This window comes from Wyeomyia smithii, chromosome 1 (assembly GCF_029784165.1).
Source record: "Wyeomyia smithii strain HCP4-BCI-WySm-NY-G18 chromosome 1, ASM2978416v1, whole genome shotgun sequence".
Classification (NCBI taxonomy): domain Eukaryota; kingdom Metazoa; phylum Arthropoda; class Insecta; order Diptera; family Culicidae; genus Wyeomyia; species Wyeomyia smithii.
This window is the reverse complement of record NC_073694.1, coordinates 84,450,235-84,468,820: the sequence shown is the minus strand read 5'-3', so window position 1 is coordinate 84,468,820 and position 18,586 is coordinate 84,450,235. Positions and strand designations below refer to the sequence as shown.

The 18,586-nt window shown below is 40.1% G+C and overlaps 1 protein-coding gene across 2 annotated transcripts in view; it reads right to left on the bottom strand.

The window, feature by feature from the left end:
• LOC129717836 (protein timeless homolog) overlaps positions 1 to 18,586 on the bottom strand; it is a 279,468-nt gene that overhangs the window by 176,775 nt on the left and 84,107 nt on the right. The gene's annotated exons all lie outside the window — the stretch shown is intronic.

Genomic DNA, 18,586 nt, shown 5'->3' with positions numbered 1-18,586 from the left:
GTTTTTAACGGTCCCATGAAGCTAATATCCAGCGGCTGCAACTTGTGACTGCAGTGTGGCGGGAAACTTATGACACTGACGTGATTTTTTCTAGCATTTTCAAGAAAAGCCAAGTTTTTTGTATGTGACACATGACCATCCAACAACAACAATACGGGATTCTCGAAGCTAGGCCTAGTGTGCCTCAAATAATGGTCAAACCAATTTCTGAAATTATCAGTTGTCATCCAGCCGGAAGTATTGCATTTGAATAAAGTGTCCGGAGGAGCACCTTTTATTAACCGGTCAGTCAACCGAACGCGCGGGAAAATCAACATCGGTGGCAGGAAACTTCCGGCTGCCGACATACGAACGCATGCCGTTGTCAACACTCCTCGTTCGGCCGATGTGATGCATCCAACTTGCCGTTGCCCCTTCAATGCCAAAATCTTGGATCTCTTTGTTTGAACCTGTATTTTTTCGTAAAAGCGGGTCAAACTTTTTATCTATTATATTTATTTTCTCGACGTTGTAAATCCGGCTTGCCGGAAATCTGCCAGAGGAAAGCGCCTCTTCCAGAACATTAAAAAAATGATCCACAGCTACTTTATTGAAACCTTGAGCTCGTGCTGCAGAAGTTGCTTCCGGTGTTCTTAAGGAAAGTTCAGGATGCCGCTTCCTGAATCCGTGAAGCCAGTCCAGCCCAGCTAGTTTTGTCGATTTGTTAAACGGATGAGGAATCTGGTTTTGCTCTGCCAGCTGATACGCCAAACTTCGTAGGTCCCGAAGAGTTACCCCGTAGAATCGCTTCTCCATGCTCGAAACATGCTGCACCAATTCTTTCTCCTGCTGGATCGAGAACACCGTTGCGTATCGCCCCAAGCTATGCTGCGACGAATCTGTTCGACGCAGCCTTAAAAGTCGGCTCAACATTGAACGTGGAATGCCGTGTGCAATAGCTGCTCGGTTCACTGACATTCGATGTGAAATAACCGCGTCTATAGCAGTGTCCAATGATGACTGTGACCATTTTTTGCGCCCCGACAACCGTTTGTAATCTGCATTGCATCGGTTTTCGAATTTTTTTTTTTTGATGCCAAATGACTTAAAAACGCATGAAACGTCGAGAATTGGTGTCATCTGAAAAAAATCTCTGGGACTTAGTCGTTTTTTTAATTGTGTAAGGCGGAGTTCAAAATGTTTAAAATTTATCTTTTGAAATTGATCACTAGTCTCTCGAAATAGCTTGTATAATGATATACATTATAACTACCATCGAATACATTATGTTTCATTAGGGTGGTTCATTTATTCGACATAGGGTGGTTCATAATATTGTGTAAAAATGAGTATAAAATGGAAAAAATCACTTTTCACTGAATACCAATAGAAAAATTCCTGAAAATATAATATTTGTTATATCATTGTCATTAGGGTGGCAATGTTGAATTGGAAAAATTATAAGTAAAATGGCAAAATATTACAAAACAAATTTACAAAATGTATCAAACTACTCTGTGCAAAAAAAAATTATCTCGACCAAAATTAGGATTGTGTCTCGTGGAAAATGTTGAATGCCTTCATGTCATTTGCAAAATCACACACGGGTGGTACATGGAATTTTAATATTTGAAAAATGTTTTCGATTTCAAGTGTCTTAAACTTTTAAATGAAACGGTGGAAACTAATGGAATATGTTATATTACTTTGTTTGAAAATCTACTCTCTAAGACACTTGCACTCGTCTTTCGAATGTTTTACCAGGCAATTTATTCGTTTTATTTGCCACAATAATATCCTTTGCCAATACTTGATTGAACACACAGTGCTCTGGCTTATATAATCGGACAAAAGACTGTATCGATGTTATTCAGTGATAATGAGAGTATAGGGATCTCAATCAGATAGGCAACACAATTGACTCGTTCTTTCTGGGTTTGCGTCGTTTTTGCAGTTCGACCATACATTTTCTGTCAAGTTTACATCATCAGAACGTGAACGTGCCGGTGTGCGGTGTGACATCTTCGGCAAAGTTGTATATAATAGTTTTGTTTTTCAAAAAAATATACACTCTAAAAACAAATTACTAATTTAAAAAAAAATAAAAGAAAGTTATAAATTAATTATCGAAAACAGCCCATTTAAATCAGTTGTTTTAAATAGTTTTTTTATAAAAACTACGCAAGTTTGCCTGAACAACGGAACCGGCCATGGAGGAATCAGAAAAAAAAGTTATATTTTTTAATTTTTTTTTTCACAGGGTACATTTTTTTGGAGGAACGAGGTTATTATTTACAACTTTGCCAGATACACTATAACAATCAAATAAACCGTTTTGACTGTAGAAATATTCTTGATTCCTCATAGAGTGCTCTATTGGAAATTAAAAATATGTCTACAGTCGAACGGCATAGTGTCTTCGGCAAAGTTGTAGATAATATTTTGTCCTGTCCTTTTCACAATATTATGAACCACCCTATGCCGAATAAATGAATCACCCTAATGAAACATAATGTATTCGATGCTAGTTATAGTATATATTATATCATTATACAAGCTATTTCGAGAGACTAGTGATCAATTTCAAAAGATAAATTCTAAACATTTCAAACTCCGCCTTCCACAATTGAAAAAACGACTAAGTCCCAGAGAGTAAATTTTTGCAAAAAAAATTTTTTTCAGATGACACCAATTCTCGACGTTTCATGCGTTTTTAAGTCATTTGGCATCAAAAAAAAAATTCGAAAACCGAAATTTCACGTACACCCCCCCCCCCTTCCCCTTGGGTGATTTTTCGGTTTTCAAAAAAGCCAACCCATTTTAAGTCCGATTGAGCTGAAATTTTGCACAAGGTGTTTTTTCGAGCAGGTGAAAATTTTGTATAGGGTTTTTTTTTTTGAAATTCGAGATGACCATTTTGCCTGGCACCCTAATACATATACATTATATAAATTATCAGAAAAACTAAGAATTGCCAACGAAAAAATCAGGACTCTTTACTCAAATAGACCAAAGCGAGCGCTCATTAACGGCCTAGGTTCAGTCATAAAATACATAGCTGGAAACCCAGACAGCGAAGACCTAGAACTAATTCACAATAGTCTGCAAATTTTAGAAAACCACGCCAATCAAGCAACAGAAACCCAGAACGAGCAAATCAAAATAAATTCAGCCCTTCACGATAGATTAGAAAGATTATCAACAGCGCTCAAGAGAATCCACTCACAGTTAATAATCACCGAAAATTCGACGCTCAAAACCAAAGTAGATTTAGAATTTATCAATCTTATTTTCAATACGGACAGTATAGTTAAAATTCTGGAAGATGTAGAAGAACAGATAGCATTCTCAAAAACAAATCTGCTCCACAAAAATACTCTGTCATATCAAGAGAAACTTTATATTTTCAAGCAACTCATAGAACAAAAATTGAGATTTGAAAGTTATTGACGAAATTTTCCAATATACAAAAAGCAGCATTTTATTTAGCGACAAATAGATAACTGTTCTCGTAAAAATTCCCAAGCTAGAAGCAGAAGCATACGACCTGATCAGCCTGGAAATCATCAACATCAACGGATCAACAGTAGAAACGCATATTGACCTAGTGACTAAACTACACGACAGAATTTTTGTGCAGCAAGCAACATGCACCATCTGCGAAGATTCAACACCACTAAAAAAAGATTGTATTTTCAACATGCTCACGCACCTTACTCCACGATGTCATCTTACAAGACAACCGCACACAACACGCAATAAGGAAATAAAGAAAGGTATAATATTAATAGATACGAGCACAAACCTTTCAATTTCAGACTCATGTGGCATGAAGAAAGTCATCAACGAGCCAACAATCATAGAGGTTAACGAATGTGAAGTAAGCATTCTAAATTACACATTCACCAAGAACCCCACCAAATCATTTAAAACGGAATATCTCGCACCAATTTACGGAAAAACATTACAAACGGCCAATCCTATCTTGCAAATAGAAGACCAACCAATCCATCTTGGAAAACTTCATAAGCTCGAGAAGGTCCAATTACAAATTCATCAAAAGCAGAAAAATTTCAGTTACGGAGCGTGAGTCTTCGCTATCCTATTAATTTTCTACATCTCTATCAAATTCATCAAATACCACAGACGTAAGAAAGAAGTCAATGACGTTCTACCACCTTCCTCGCTCGAATTAAAGCAGGATTGCCAAAACGAAGACACCAAGCAAGCATCATCCCACGAAAAATCGAAAAACCCAGCATCTTTAAAGAAAAAGCCAATGCAACTCCCAAGATTTGCTCTCCACACTAACATCCATGACTAACATCCAGAAACGTATGACACTCTTAGGGGGGAGACGATACATTGTGACGTGTCCCAGCTACCACTATGCCACACGAGCTACCTTAAAACCAGACGATTCAGCAATCACCGAGCCAGGTGACACCCGAACCTGCAACGAAGTTTCGTTGGGCACCTGAAAAATACATTCGCCGCCGACAGTGGTGCCAAATGCATGCTCCACAGGAAACGCAACGTCACACCTGCCAGCAACAAGGACAGCATGGGCTCACCGGAATGGACACGTTTTCGCTGATCAATCAGTTTAGGGTTTGAGTAGTTAGGGAGTCAGAATAGCTTTTAGTCTTAAGTTAGCATTCGAATGTATCGGTCGTAAAAGTCGTTCAATAAATAGTTTTTTTTTTATGACTCTTTTACTGATAGTCCCAACTTATATACAGAAAACAAACATATTTGAAACACTTAAATTTAATAAATAGGCAGATGTAGAGATGTTTATGAAAAATAAATAAATAACTCTTTAGGCGACATTCAGTAGCTTACCACTTCTCACCCATGCCGTGAGTATTGGGTACCTACTTATTTTTTTATCAGTAACCAAACCTAAGTCATTTACAACACTATTGGTAAACCAATATTTCCATGTTCTCGTTTAGTAAACATTCTCTTGTGCTTGACGAGAAAGTGAAACCTTCGTGATATAAAGTTTTGACAGAAATAAACTAATTTACAATCATCAAGAGCTCATTAATATGAATAAACATGTTTAATAGTGCACTAAAAACTGTTGGTGCAGAAAAACGAACGCACAAAAGTTAATTGCGTTGAAAAACTTTGCTGATGCAACATCAACTTCTAAAGTATGTAAAATTTAAATATAAACTTTTGCTTGAATGAATTAGCAACCGGCTCTACGTTCTAATTACCGGATGCTTTCCCGCTTTACCAACGAGAAAAACGAATGGATAAGTTTAGGTGTTTGACGTTTTGAGCGTGCTTCATCAAAACTTTCTAGAATACGACTAGAGTAGGTATACCGTGCTGGATCGAAACCCGTACAGTATCGAAATCCGTACACCTTGACGTTTTTCTTCAATTTTAAGCATTATAAAAATGAAAATTCATATGATAGTTACATGTACATGTCCGTTGAGCTGTTGGCCTTCTGTTAAATTAAACTATGCGTCAGTAGGCCATGAAATAAAAATAATAAAAATAAAAAATCAATCGTGTATCGGTTTCAGTTGTCATTTCGTTGTATCGTTAGAGAATTTACTAAGAAAACGTTCTTCAGTTGAAAACGTTTTTCAAGTGAGATATACGTGTTTTACTCTGTGAATCTTCTTGAAAATGATGGAAAAGGTAAGTCTTCGTCATTTTCGAGCTGTATTTTGTCTGGTGAATAGTGTAAATTGTATTTATTCAACAAAAACTGTGCCGTACGGATTTTGATCCTTGTTAATTGCTTGAATCGAAATCCGTACAGCGTGTGTATCATGCATATATTGTTGAGCTTTCTTCTTGTTTTCAGCATATAATGGAAGAAAACAAATATAAATATACGGCAAACAATTTCGAAGGAGCTGTGACTGAGGTGCGCTAGGGAAAGTCGTACTGGGAAGCTTCGAAAGGTTCCGGCGTTCCGGTTGCTACAATAAGGGGTGCCGCAACGAAACGCTACGAAAATTGCACTATTTCAGCTGATATAAGAATTAGAAAACCGTGTGAAACTTTAGGAACAAATTGATCCTCAAAATATATTTATTCGTAATATTAAAGATGAATTATAAATAAAAGATGTTCATTTATGTACTTCTATATCTATACGGATTTTGATTTATTTCTGTATGGACTCTAATCCAGTCTATATCGTGTGTGTGCGGATTTCGATTCAAAAGTGTACGGGTTTTGATTCAGACAAAAAACTGTACGGATTTCGATTCAAAACATGTTCTATTTGAACATGATTTTTTCGAGTTTCAGAGTGATTTTAATCATTTTGCTTGAAAATAGTGATAAAATATAAGTAGACCTATAAGTAAACATGTCAGTTTAAAGCAATATGTGATTTCTTGATTTTATGTTGACCGTCGAAGATTATCATGTGCTTAGGTGTACGGATTTCGGTCCAGCACGGTACTCTAAAGTCGCTTTCTACGCATTATTTTCTGATCATTTTCACGCAGATTTCATAGTTTATGTGGATATCTACCATCACGCGGGTGTCAAGGAGGTTCTTACGTATGATCTCCATGATTTTTTTTTTTCAATAGTGTCAAAATCCAACAAATTTCCATGGTTCGCAGAATCTGTTCTTTAATCTTTTTTTTTTAGAATTTGTCCTCAAACCTTTCTACGAATAAAGTATGACGTAAGTTCCAGAATTCATGCGAGAATCGGAATTCACACTTTATTTTAATACGCAGATTTCCTCGCGCAAAAAGCGATTCCGACGTACTCTGAATCTCTGATGTTTGCTGATAAAAGTATGATATAATTTCCGTGTTGTAATTTATCGTGCTTTTGTCAACAATTATCAGAGATTCAGAGTACGTTGGAATCGCTATTTACGCGAGGAAATCTGCGTTTTAAAAAAACTTGTTATTTCAACTTGTAATATTTTTCAAGCCTATTGCAGTTGAGACATCCAGGTGGAGTCACCAAATGTCTGGAATATTATTTGTATTTTGTATTGTATTATTTTTTCGCTCTGCGAAAATGTATACTTTGAAATTTATTCAAGAATTTTAGGCAGCTAGAGTAGCCTCTTCTGCGCTTATCATATTATCATTGGCATCGATTTCATGGCTCTTATCATTTATATGGTGAATACTGAAAAAATATCGTTACGGTACAATGTAAAAAAACTATCGTTAAGAGCATGATACCGATTAATGCGTTGTTGTTGTACCATAATCATTCTTTTTTATACTGGATCTGTTGAAAATAGCGACTTCTAGTTCCTGAAAAACAGCGGAAAGTGACTAAATCCCACCTGATATGGGTATTTTCGGAGTCGTAATGATGCACTGAAGCCACAAATCGACCTCAGACACCATTTTGAATTGTAAGATGGCAACTTGCGGTTTCTGGAAAACAGCCTAAAGTGACCAAAAATACCACCCAATATGACTATTTTCGGAAGCGGAATGATGCAAGGAGCTGAAAATCGACCTCTCGACCATTTTAGTTAAAAGATGGCAACTTTCAAAAACCAGCCGAAAATGACTGAATACTATTCAATATGGATATTTCATATTCAAGTATTGACCCTGGACACCATTTTGAATTTAAAAATGATTACTTTTAGTTTCTGGTAAACAGCCAAATTAACTAAATACCACTCAAAACGGGTATTTCCGGAACCAGATTGATGCCAGAAAAAACAGCTGAAAATGACCAAATACCACCCAATGTTGAGAATGTTGTCATTCCGATTAAAAAAGTTTTTTTAAAAATTGTCTTTTTACAATAATTTAGTTCTTATTCTATCACGTTCAAATGAGCATCAATGTTTAGCTAATAATATGTATTTTTTTGTAAAAGATAATCAAATCTTTTAAAGGTGGGCTTTTTCGAGCTGCTTCTTGTAATTATCCTTTTAATATTTTCTCCGAAAATTTTTTGAAGTAGAATACTTCTCTCAAGAAGTTCGGCTACATAGGGATGTGAAATGAAAATCTAAAACCGAAAAAAGTGAAAAATATGTCCAATTTCAAATGCTAATAAATCGGTTAGTATTCGATGGATTTCCTTCGTTCTTGCAGCAATAGATTGGAAAATCTTCTTAGATTTCTCCCAAAATAAGATTCTTCCCAAAATAAGATAATTGAAATTTTATTATTCACACTATTGTAGTATTGAAAATAGTCAAGCCTTGTCAAAACGAAAAATTCGACCTCTGATTGGTCGTTATATGCTTGCTTTCCAAGCACGGTCGACAGGATCATATACCTTGCAATTAAAAACATGCTATTTGGCCTATATAAAAGCCTGTTTCAGCCGGAGCCGCTCATAATAGTTCTAGACAGCGACAACAGCAGTCGTCCTTTCTTAGCAGCAGCACTAGCCCTGTGGTTGGTCACCACGTCTCAGGAGCAGCGCGGTTTTTCTCAGCGTGTGTCGCCAGACAGCTATTATTCCCCCCGTGTTGGGGCAGCATGAAGATTGCCATCAGGAAATCAAATTTTGAACATCAAAATGCCTTTTTTCAAGGCAAATAAACAAGTCCTTGAAAGTTAATAGTTTTTGTCAACGCAAGCAAGCACTCTGTGTTGCATCCTAGCAATTTAAATCTGTCGCACCCGTCGAATTTACTGAATGTAAAATAGCTTCCACAGTGCATGTTGTCCGTGTATCTTAATTCCCCCAATGTTAGGGCAGCTCAAAAGTTGTAATTAGCAACCGATTTTGAACCGCAAAATGCTTTTTTCAAGGCAAATAAAAAAATAATTGAAGGTTAATAATTTTCTGGCATCAACACAAGCAGACATTCTGTGCGGGATGCAATCAAATTCTGTTGTAGTTGTCTAGTTTTCACTTTATTCAAGGCCCAAATACACACACGGCGCAATGACACCTTCTCCATACAAAATAGAGGGCGTGATCGCTATCCCGCCTTCCATTTTGTATGGAGAAGGCGTCATTACGCCGTGTGTGTATTTGGGCCTTTAGTAAACCCCCCACTGTAGGGGCAGCGCAAAGGCTGCGATCAGTATAACCGACATTAAATAATGAACTGCCCTGTTAGAACGCATTCATTAAAGCAGTTAGTTCGACTATGCAGAGCTAATATGAAGTCGATTCAATCAATCAGCATAAACAGAATTTCGTCGTCTCCCAGCTGCCAAGTTGCAACATGATGCAACACGCAACAGCGAGCAAACGAAATCGCTTGATGTTACAAACCGCAATAAGATACGGGTTAAAACCGTTGCGTGTGTGAGAGCACCATCGGTGTTTATTCGCTGGATACAAAAATCAAATGCGAATTGTGGAATAATTCGTCTAAAGAACATAAGGAAATGGTAAACCTGAACTGAAAGGCGTGGCCTATTACGTAGCACCCTTCGGCTATAACAGAGTGTTTCTGGGAAAACTAGCTACATTCATCAGTCGGATGGTGAGCTGGATGGACCGTCCACAACGTTGACAGCAGAGATCAGCACTCAACAGTAACAGAGGATAGCAGCGGATTGCGCCTGTGGCTGCCTTCAAATTAAACAAATCACTTGCCCTGTGGTTGGTACCACGTCTCAGGCCTCTGCCAGGCTGACTTTCGTACGATAGCGGCGGTATTAGCGGTTGATGCATAAAGCCGTGTCTAATTTTCAATGTGAAAACACCTTTCTATTGTGTTGGCCGTGCGCATTAGGCCTCTGCCAGGCTAAACGCGAAAAGCGGCGCGAACCGATTCGCCCGGCCGTAGGTTAATGTACAGTCGTAGGTAGAGCTGTGTAAAAGTATTTAACTTCAACCTTGCGGTCGTGGCTTTGCACACAACCCTCCTGTGATTTTTTTCCTTCCAGTGTACTTTTTTTAAACGAAAAAACTACTACTACTACAACTTTGCTGAAGACATAACATAAATCAAACAAACTATTTTCTCATTCTACCAACACCAAATTTTGACAGATAGTAGCAAACATTGTTGTTTTCAATATGTAGACAAAAATTGATTTTTAAAAAAGGTACTTTTCGAGATATTTAATATTTTGTGACAATTTGAAAAATTCGGCACAGAAAATAATTTTTTTCCTAGAGCCGCAACTTTATTAAATAAAACTTTGCTGAAAACACCATTTCAATCAATTAAACCGTTTTTCCGATAAGGAATTTTTATTCATCAGTCACATTTTTGGATAGGAAAAAGGAACTACTAAACATACTTTCAGCGAAAGCTGACTTGATCGATCAGCATTGATTTTCAAAGTAGCGTGGACTGCTTCAGGTGCAAAATTAACAGCAAAACCTGTCTCTGCTCTATATCGCAGCTCCCGGTTCTCTGAACCCGGATTTACTTGACATAAGCACGTACTGTTTGAATTGGTTACCTTGCGAGTTCGTTCTATTGTAAAAACTTTCTGTTAAAAGGGTTCGCCGGTGAGTCACGCATATTGAATTTCAACAGGGCCAGTATAAAAATGATTAATTTATGCTTAGTTAGCTTAGCTTAGTTCTGACTGTATATGTCAATGGTTACTACTCCGTGATGGGTCCGAGCCACTCAAGTTGCACAATGAAGCAACTGAAACAACGACCGGGAGTGATAATTCCTTCTCACTGCGCATCATTCAATGATCCGATTTTTTATAGACCAACCATCACCATAACAAAGTTTTGACAGATAGTAGTATATATTTTCAGCTTTAAGGTTGTAAAAAAATTTGGTTTTTAAAAAAAAGTACTTTTCGAGACATTGTGACAATTTGGAAAATTTGGACCATAGGCCCTTTTGAAAAAGCAGTCGTGAGTCTACATGAAGAACTGATATCATAAAATGACCTCTTAATCAAAAAGAAACAACTGTGCAAAGTTTCAACGAAATCGGAAATGATCGATTTGCGAAGTAGCGTGGATTGCCTCCTGTGTGTAGGGGTAAGCGGGATAAGACAGCCCCCTTAAGCAATGCTGTTTAAAAAAAGTGCGGCTGCAATTTCAGTTTTTTTTTATTTTCCAACTTTCTTATCAATTTTAAAAATGCATTGAAAATTTGCAGATCTTTTCATGCAGGGTCTTTTTGACCACTAGCGGGGTAAGACCGCCCACCATCTGTTACTAGGATTACAAATATTTTTAGGGTCGAAACGGTTGATTTTATCGGTATAGTGTGCTCCAAAGGACCGCATGGCTTATATCACTCGACTCAGTTCGACGAGCTGAGCGTTTTCTGTATGTGTGTGTGTGCGTGCGTGCGTGTGTGTGCATGTGTGTGTTCGTGCGTGTGTGCGTGTGCGTGCGTGTGTGTGTGTGCGTGTGTGGTGTGTGTATGTGTGTGTGTATGTGTGTGTGTGTTTGTGCAGATTTCAATTCTCACTCACTTTTCGCAGAGATGGCTGGACCGATTTTCACGAAATTAATTGCAAATGTAAGTTATAATTGCCCCATAAGATCCTATTACATTTCATTGAAGACGATCAGGGGCGCAGCGGGCAAGATGGGACCAGGTGTAGCTAGATCTGGCAGAGAGTACACGGTGTTCCAGGGATTGGAAAGCGGCAGCTAATAACCGAGTGAATTGGAGAAACTTTGTAAATCAGGCCCTGTCATTATGACAGAATGCCAAATAAATAATAATGTAATCGGATTTTTAGTTGAGAAGTTATGTATCAAAATGTAAAAATCATTCTGTGCCGAACACGCATCAGTATCGGACGTGTGATCGGTGATCGCTCCGATAGAATATAAAACAAAAGACGTGTGAACAAGTGTTGGCATTGTTTGCCTGGTCGAGTGAAATAAATCCGGGTTCAAGGTCGCGCCTTTGTGCAATTGTTTCGCATCGTGACTACCAGCTGGTGCGTAAGCCGATTTGGCTGCTGGCTGAATTGTGCTACAGCAGTGGACGAGACACGAAAGAGGAAAAAGAAGAAGCCATCAGTTGACAGTGAGTTGTATCGCTGTGTGGAGTGATCTTACACCTGGCTCGCTGCTGGTGGCTGTTTGGTGCTGCTGTATTGGTGCTGCTGGCTGTAACGGCTGCAACTTCGAACGATCGGACAACCAACCTTACTGGAAGGGAGAAGTAAAAAGGTACGTGCTCTTGTCGGCGCTAGTGCGCTAGACTTAGCAGGATGGATGTAGATCCCTCGCCTCCCGCGCCACCATCCCCGAACCCCTCTGACCCTGACCCTTCTGTTACCCCCTCTCCTGTTCATTCTTCAGTCCCCCCTTGCCCCAGGCTTTACCCAGACGGAGCCCAGGGCAGCTATGCAGTCTATTTTCGGCCAAAGGCGAGACCGAAATCGAAACAGTTGAACCTCTTGCAGATTTCTAAAGACCTGACGAAGGAGTACAAGGGCGTGACCGAAATTTCCAAGGTCCGGCCTAACAAGCTCCGTGTCGTGGTCAGTAATCTGAACGAGGCCAACGATATAGCTTGCTCTGAGCTCTTCACACGCGAGTATCGCGTTTACATACCCGCACGAGACGTGGAGATCGACGGTGTCATAACCGATTCGAGTCTGTCCGTCGAGTGTATACTGGCAAGTGCCAAAGGGTGCTTTAAAAACAAAACCTGTCCCGATGTAAAGGTGCTCGACTGCAAGCAATTGCGGTCAGCATCGATCATCGGTGGCAAAACAGTATACACCCCGTCAGACTCGTTTCGAGTTACGTTCGCCGGGTCAGCGCTACCAAGCCACGTCTCGATCCACCGGGTTCGTCTCCCTGTGCGATTATATGTGCCTCGCGTCATGAACTGCCTGAATTGCAAGCAGTTAGGCCACACCGCCGCCTACTGCTGCAATAAGGCACGTTGTGGCAAGTGTGGGGAGAATCATGCGGATGATTCCTGCAGTAAAAATGCTGAAAAATGCATTCACTGTGGGAAGAGTCAGCATGAGCTCTCGACATGTGCGGTGTACATGCAGCGCAGGGATAAAATAAAGAGGTCTCTCAAAGAGCGTTCGAAGCGTTCTTACGCTGAGATGCTGAAGAAGACCGTTACCAATTCTCCCATTACATCAAACCCTTATGATCTGTTGTCCTCTGATGAAACCGATTCTGACGATTCACCAGCGGGAACATCTTACGCCAATCCTGGGGAGTCTAGAAAGAGGAAAAATATTTCCTCTCCTAAACTTCCCAGAAAAGGTCCAAAGATTTCTCAAAGTGAAATGAAAGTTACAAGCAAACCAAACAGTGCTGCGGAAAAACCGAAGCAAACTCCTCCTGGGCTTGCAAATTTAAAGTCCCAGAAGGAGTTCCCAGCACTGCCAGGAACATCTAAAACCCCAGTTGTTCCTTTTGCACATCCAGTTGATGAAACAAACTCTGGATTAGTGAAATTTTCTGACATTGTGGACTGGATTTTTGAAACTTTCAATGTACCCGATCCAATTAAAATTTTTCTTACAGCATTTCTCTCAACAGTTAGATCATTTTTGAAGCAGTTGACTGCCCAACGGCCCCTCCTTGCAACGATTGTATCCTTCGATGCCTAATTCAACTGCGTATATGAAGGATTCTTTCTCTGTCTTACAGTGGAATTGTAGAAGAATTTTACCAAAAATTGATTCGTTTAAAGTTTTGATAAATAAAAACAAATGCGATGCATTTTCCCTTTGTGAAACTTGGCTTACTTCAAATATTGATCTCAACTTCCATGATTTTAATATTATTCGCCTTGATCGAGACACCCCATATGGAGGAGTACTTTTAGGCATAGCATAGCATATAGCATATTTGATCGCCCGTGTGTTGCCCGCGATTGACCAGAATCAGCTGAAATTGCACAAAGAACCGTCAAAATGGTGCCTAGGAGTAGCAAGCCATTTTCAGTGTACAATTCCTGGTGATTTTTCTTTTCACTGGTCAATAACGTAGCTGGCCACGCCCAATGCAGATCAGTAGAGGAAGGGATATCGGGAGTGTTAGTTTAATACTTGTTGCTACTAGAGACCGAGGAATCCTCTGCATCATCCACAAGTATCAAAGGAAGGTATTAGTGTTAGTGGAAAGGAATTGATCTGGATCCATCGAGGTTGATGGTGCGATCTTTTCTACACAAATTCGCGCCCGATATGGATATTTCGCGGTCTCTGCGCAACCGGCCATCAGAAGACGATATAAATAGAACCGCATCACGATCGCTGTATCGGCATATAGGAGAATCGAAGTTTCTAGGTATCACCGGCAACCAATCGTTAACAGTCTGTATCACACCAAACTTCGCGTTTCATCCCGTGAACTATTAAAACTTACCTCGAAACGAATGAATTTCGTAAAACGCACCGCACGCCGAACGCAAACTACTGGTACCAGCTCAAAGAACCGTTAGAGCGAGTAGAAAAAAACCCACAAGGCACACCCGAGCATTATACGATGTAATGGTCATTGAACTCCGAAACCGCTGTATTAAGATAGTTACACTGAGCGCTGTCAAAATAACGTGCGCGAAACTGAGCTCACCTCCCCGAAGCAAACAATAGCGTGCCCACTACACTCCGGAAACCCTTAGATAAACAAAACTCACCCGGGCCGATGATGCGTTTCACCGGGGCATAATGCACGACCGCTCCATTTTCAAAACGATTTCAACATAATTAAATAAAAGTTACTTATGTATGTCAACATATGTCCAAAAGCTAGGAAAATCATAAAACAAGAACATAGAACTGAATAAAATGTCACCGCCCTGCCAGGACTCACAATTGTAGACGATGCATCAACCGCATGCCGCATTGTCATGCTCGAATGATAAATTTTGAAACTATATTGTAAAACTGTCAATTTTGACCTGTGAGAGTGCATCGCACAATCTGGTTTGTAAATACAAAAAAAAACTACTCGCAACCGAAAAGCTACCACACTTTGTGCACCCAACAGATGACACATTTACACTTCTGAAAAAGTCCAAAACCCGCTAAAAACCACTATACACAGAGCCTATGCATTCTTAAAATATTTGATACAAAAACTTATACTCATCTGTTTTATTTTGGTTATGCCTATGCCAGCGAAACAAACACCGACAAGCACAGCACAACACTACTCTCTTCGCTCTCTCTCCAGATATTATCGTTCTCTTCGCTCACACCGCCATGCATTCCATTTTCGCATGTTAATAACGAACCGCTAGTTAGCGCGACGCACAAAGTAGGCACTCACACTCACGCAACTTAGCTGGCCTTACAATTTTCAATTGCAATTCGAGGAAAAATTATCACTTTCACGCAAGGAACACTGTGTTTTTCACAAAACCTTCACTTTTCTCACTTAGACAAAGCATCACAGATCACAACTTGACACTTTTTAACAAGTTTGGCCACTTAATTCACTTATAAATTAATAAATTAAACGGATAGCTTTCGGGGCACGTATTATTAGTTAGCCGTGATGCCAGCCTCCCATATGGAGGAGTACTTTTAGGGATTAAAAAGTGCTATTCTTTCTATCGTAATAACCTCCCCTCGATTTCAGGCATCGAGGTTTTCGCATGTCAAATGACAATACAAGGTAAAGAGCTTTGTATTGCCTCAATATATATTCCTCCCAGAGCACAGGTTGGGCAACGGCTGCTCTTTGATTTAATAGAACTTCTTCCTTCGCCACGTTTGATTTTGGGAGACTTCAACTCTCATGGCGTGGCTTGGGGTTCCCCTTACAATGATAACCGCTCCTCTTTAATCTATAACCTTTGCGATGACTTCGACATGACTATTTTAAACAACGGCGAAATGACACGTATCCCGAAACCTCCAGCGCGCCCAAGCGCTTTGAATCTATTCTTATGTTTGACGTCGCTACGGTTGAATTGCACATGGAAGGTAATCCTCGATCCTCACGGTAGCGACCATTTGCCTATTCTTATTTCAATTAATAATGGGTCAACTCGCATGCGACCAGTTGACATTCCGTATGACCTCACACGGAATGTCGATTGGAAGTTATACGAGGAAATGATTTCAAAAGCGGTCGATTCGATTCAACATCATCCACCACTTGAAGAATACAACCTCCTCGCGGGCTTGATTCTCGACGCCGCGTTGCAAGCCCAAACGAAGAAATATCCCGGCGTAACGATTAAAGAACGGCCTCCCACTCCGTGGTGGGACCAAGAGTGCTCCGATGTCTACACGCAAAGATCCGACGCGTTTTTGGCCTACCAGAAGGGAGGTATACCTGGCGACTATTTACGGTATTCGGAGCTTGATACCAAGCTTAAAAGCTTGGCTAAAGCAAAGAAACGCGGATATTGGCGTCGGTTCGTGAACGAGACGTCGACGGAGACATCGATGAGCACTCTTTGGAACACAGCCCGAAGAATGCGGAATCGCGTAACGGTCAACGAAAGCGAGGAGTCTTCAAGTAGGTGGATATTTGATTTTGCCAGGAAAGTATGTCCGGACTCTGTTCCTGAGCAAAATATTGTTCGTGATGCGTCTCCGGGCCACGACGCGATAGAATCACCTTTTACGATGGCAGAATTTTCAGTTGCCCTCCTGTCCTGTAACAATAACGCGCCTGGGTTAGATAGAATCAAATTCAACTTGTTGAAGAATCTACCCGGCAATGCCAAGAGGCGCTTGTTGAACTTGTTCAATAAGTTCCTGGAGCAAAACATTGTACCGCAGGATTGGAGGCAAGTGAAGGTGATCGCCATCCAAAAACCAGGGAAACCAGCTTCTGATCACAACTCTTATAGGCCGATTGCAATGCTATCCTGTATCCGGAAATTGATGTAAAAAATGATACTCCGTCGTTTAGACCATTGGGTCGAATCAAATGGCCTACTATCGGATACTCAATTTGGCTTCCGCCGTGCCAAGGGGACGAATGATTGTCTTGCGCTGCTTTCAACAGATATTCAGCTGGCGTATGCTCGCAAAGAACAAATGGCGTCTGCGTTCTTGGACATTAAGGGGGCTTTTGATTCCGTTTCTATTGACATTCTTTCGGGCAAACTTCACCGACAAGGATTTTCTCCAATTTTAAACAATTTTTTGCACAATTTGTTGTCCGAAAAGCACATGCATTTTACGCACGGCGATTTGGCAACTTTTCGCATTAGCTACATGGGTCTTCCCCAGGGCTCATGTTTAAGCCCCCTTCTTTACAACTTTTATGTAAATGACATCGACGAATGTCTGGCAAATTCATGCACGATAAGACAACTTGCAGACGACAGTGTAATCTCTGTTACAGGAGCCAAAGCTGCCGATTTGCAAGGACCATTGCAAGATACCTTGGACAATTTGTCTGCTTGGGCTTTACAGCTAGGTATCGAATTCTCTCCGGAGAAGACTGAGATAGTAGTTTTTTCTAGGAAGCATGAACCTGCTCAGCTTCAAACACAATTAATGGGTAAAACGATTTCTCAGGTTTTGGTACACAAATATCTTGGTATCTCGTTCGACTCTAAAGGCACCTGGGGTTGTCACGTGAGGTATCTGATGAAAAAATGTCAACAAAGAGTGAATTTTCTTCGTACAATAACCGGACAATGGTGGGGAGCCCATCCAGGAGACCTTATAAGGCTTTACCAAACAACGATATTGTCTGTTATTGAATACGGGTGTTTCTGCTTCCGCTCCGCAGCAAACACACATCTGATCAAACTGGAGCGAATACAATATCGTTGTTTGCGTATCGCCTTAGGTTGCATGCAATCGACCCATACGATGAGTTTGGAGGTCTTAGCTGGAGTACTACCATTGAAAAACCGCTTTTGGAGCCTGTCTTCTCGTATTCTTATCAAATGTGAGGTCTTGAACCGTCCCGTGATTGAAAATTTTGAAAGGTTAATCGAACTTAATTCTCAAACCCGTTTTATGACATTGTATTTCCATCACATGTCCCAAAATATTAACCCTTCTTCGAATATTCCAAATCGTGTCGACTTATCAAATACTTCTGATTCTACTGTGTTTTTCGATACATCCATGATAGAAGAAACTCGTGGAATCCCGGATCATTTACGCGTGCAGCAGATCCTCAAAATTTTTTCCAATAAATATCGAAACATCAACTGCGACAATATGTTCTACACTGACGGATCACTTCTTGATGGGTCCACTGGCTTCGGTATTTTCAATAACAATTTAACCGTCTCCCATAAGCTTGATAATCCTGCTTCTGTTTACGTCGCATAATTGCAGTTAAGTACACCCTAGGGATTATCGAAAAAATGCCCACAGACCATTATTTCATCTTTACGGACAGTCTCAGTTCCATTGAGGCTCTCCGATCGATGAAAGATGTTAAGCACTCTCCGTATTTCCTGGGGAAAATACGGAAACATCTGAGTGCTTTATCCGAAAAATCGTTTCAGATTACCTTAGCGTGGGTCCCTTCTCACTGCTCGATACCGGGCAATGAGAAAGCGAACTCTTTGGCTAAGGTGGGCGCAACAAACGGTGATATTTATGTAAGACCAATTGCTTTTAATGAATTTTGGTGACAACAAACGGTGATATTTATGAAAGACCAATTGCTTTTAATGAATTTTTCGCACTTGTACGTCAGAATACGATCATCAGTTGGCAAAATGCTTGGACCAGAGGGGAATTGGGAAGGTGGTTACATTCCATAATCTCCAAAGTATCGACGAACCCGTGGTTCAAGGGGTTGGATGTAGGTCGGG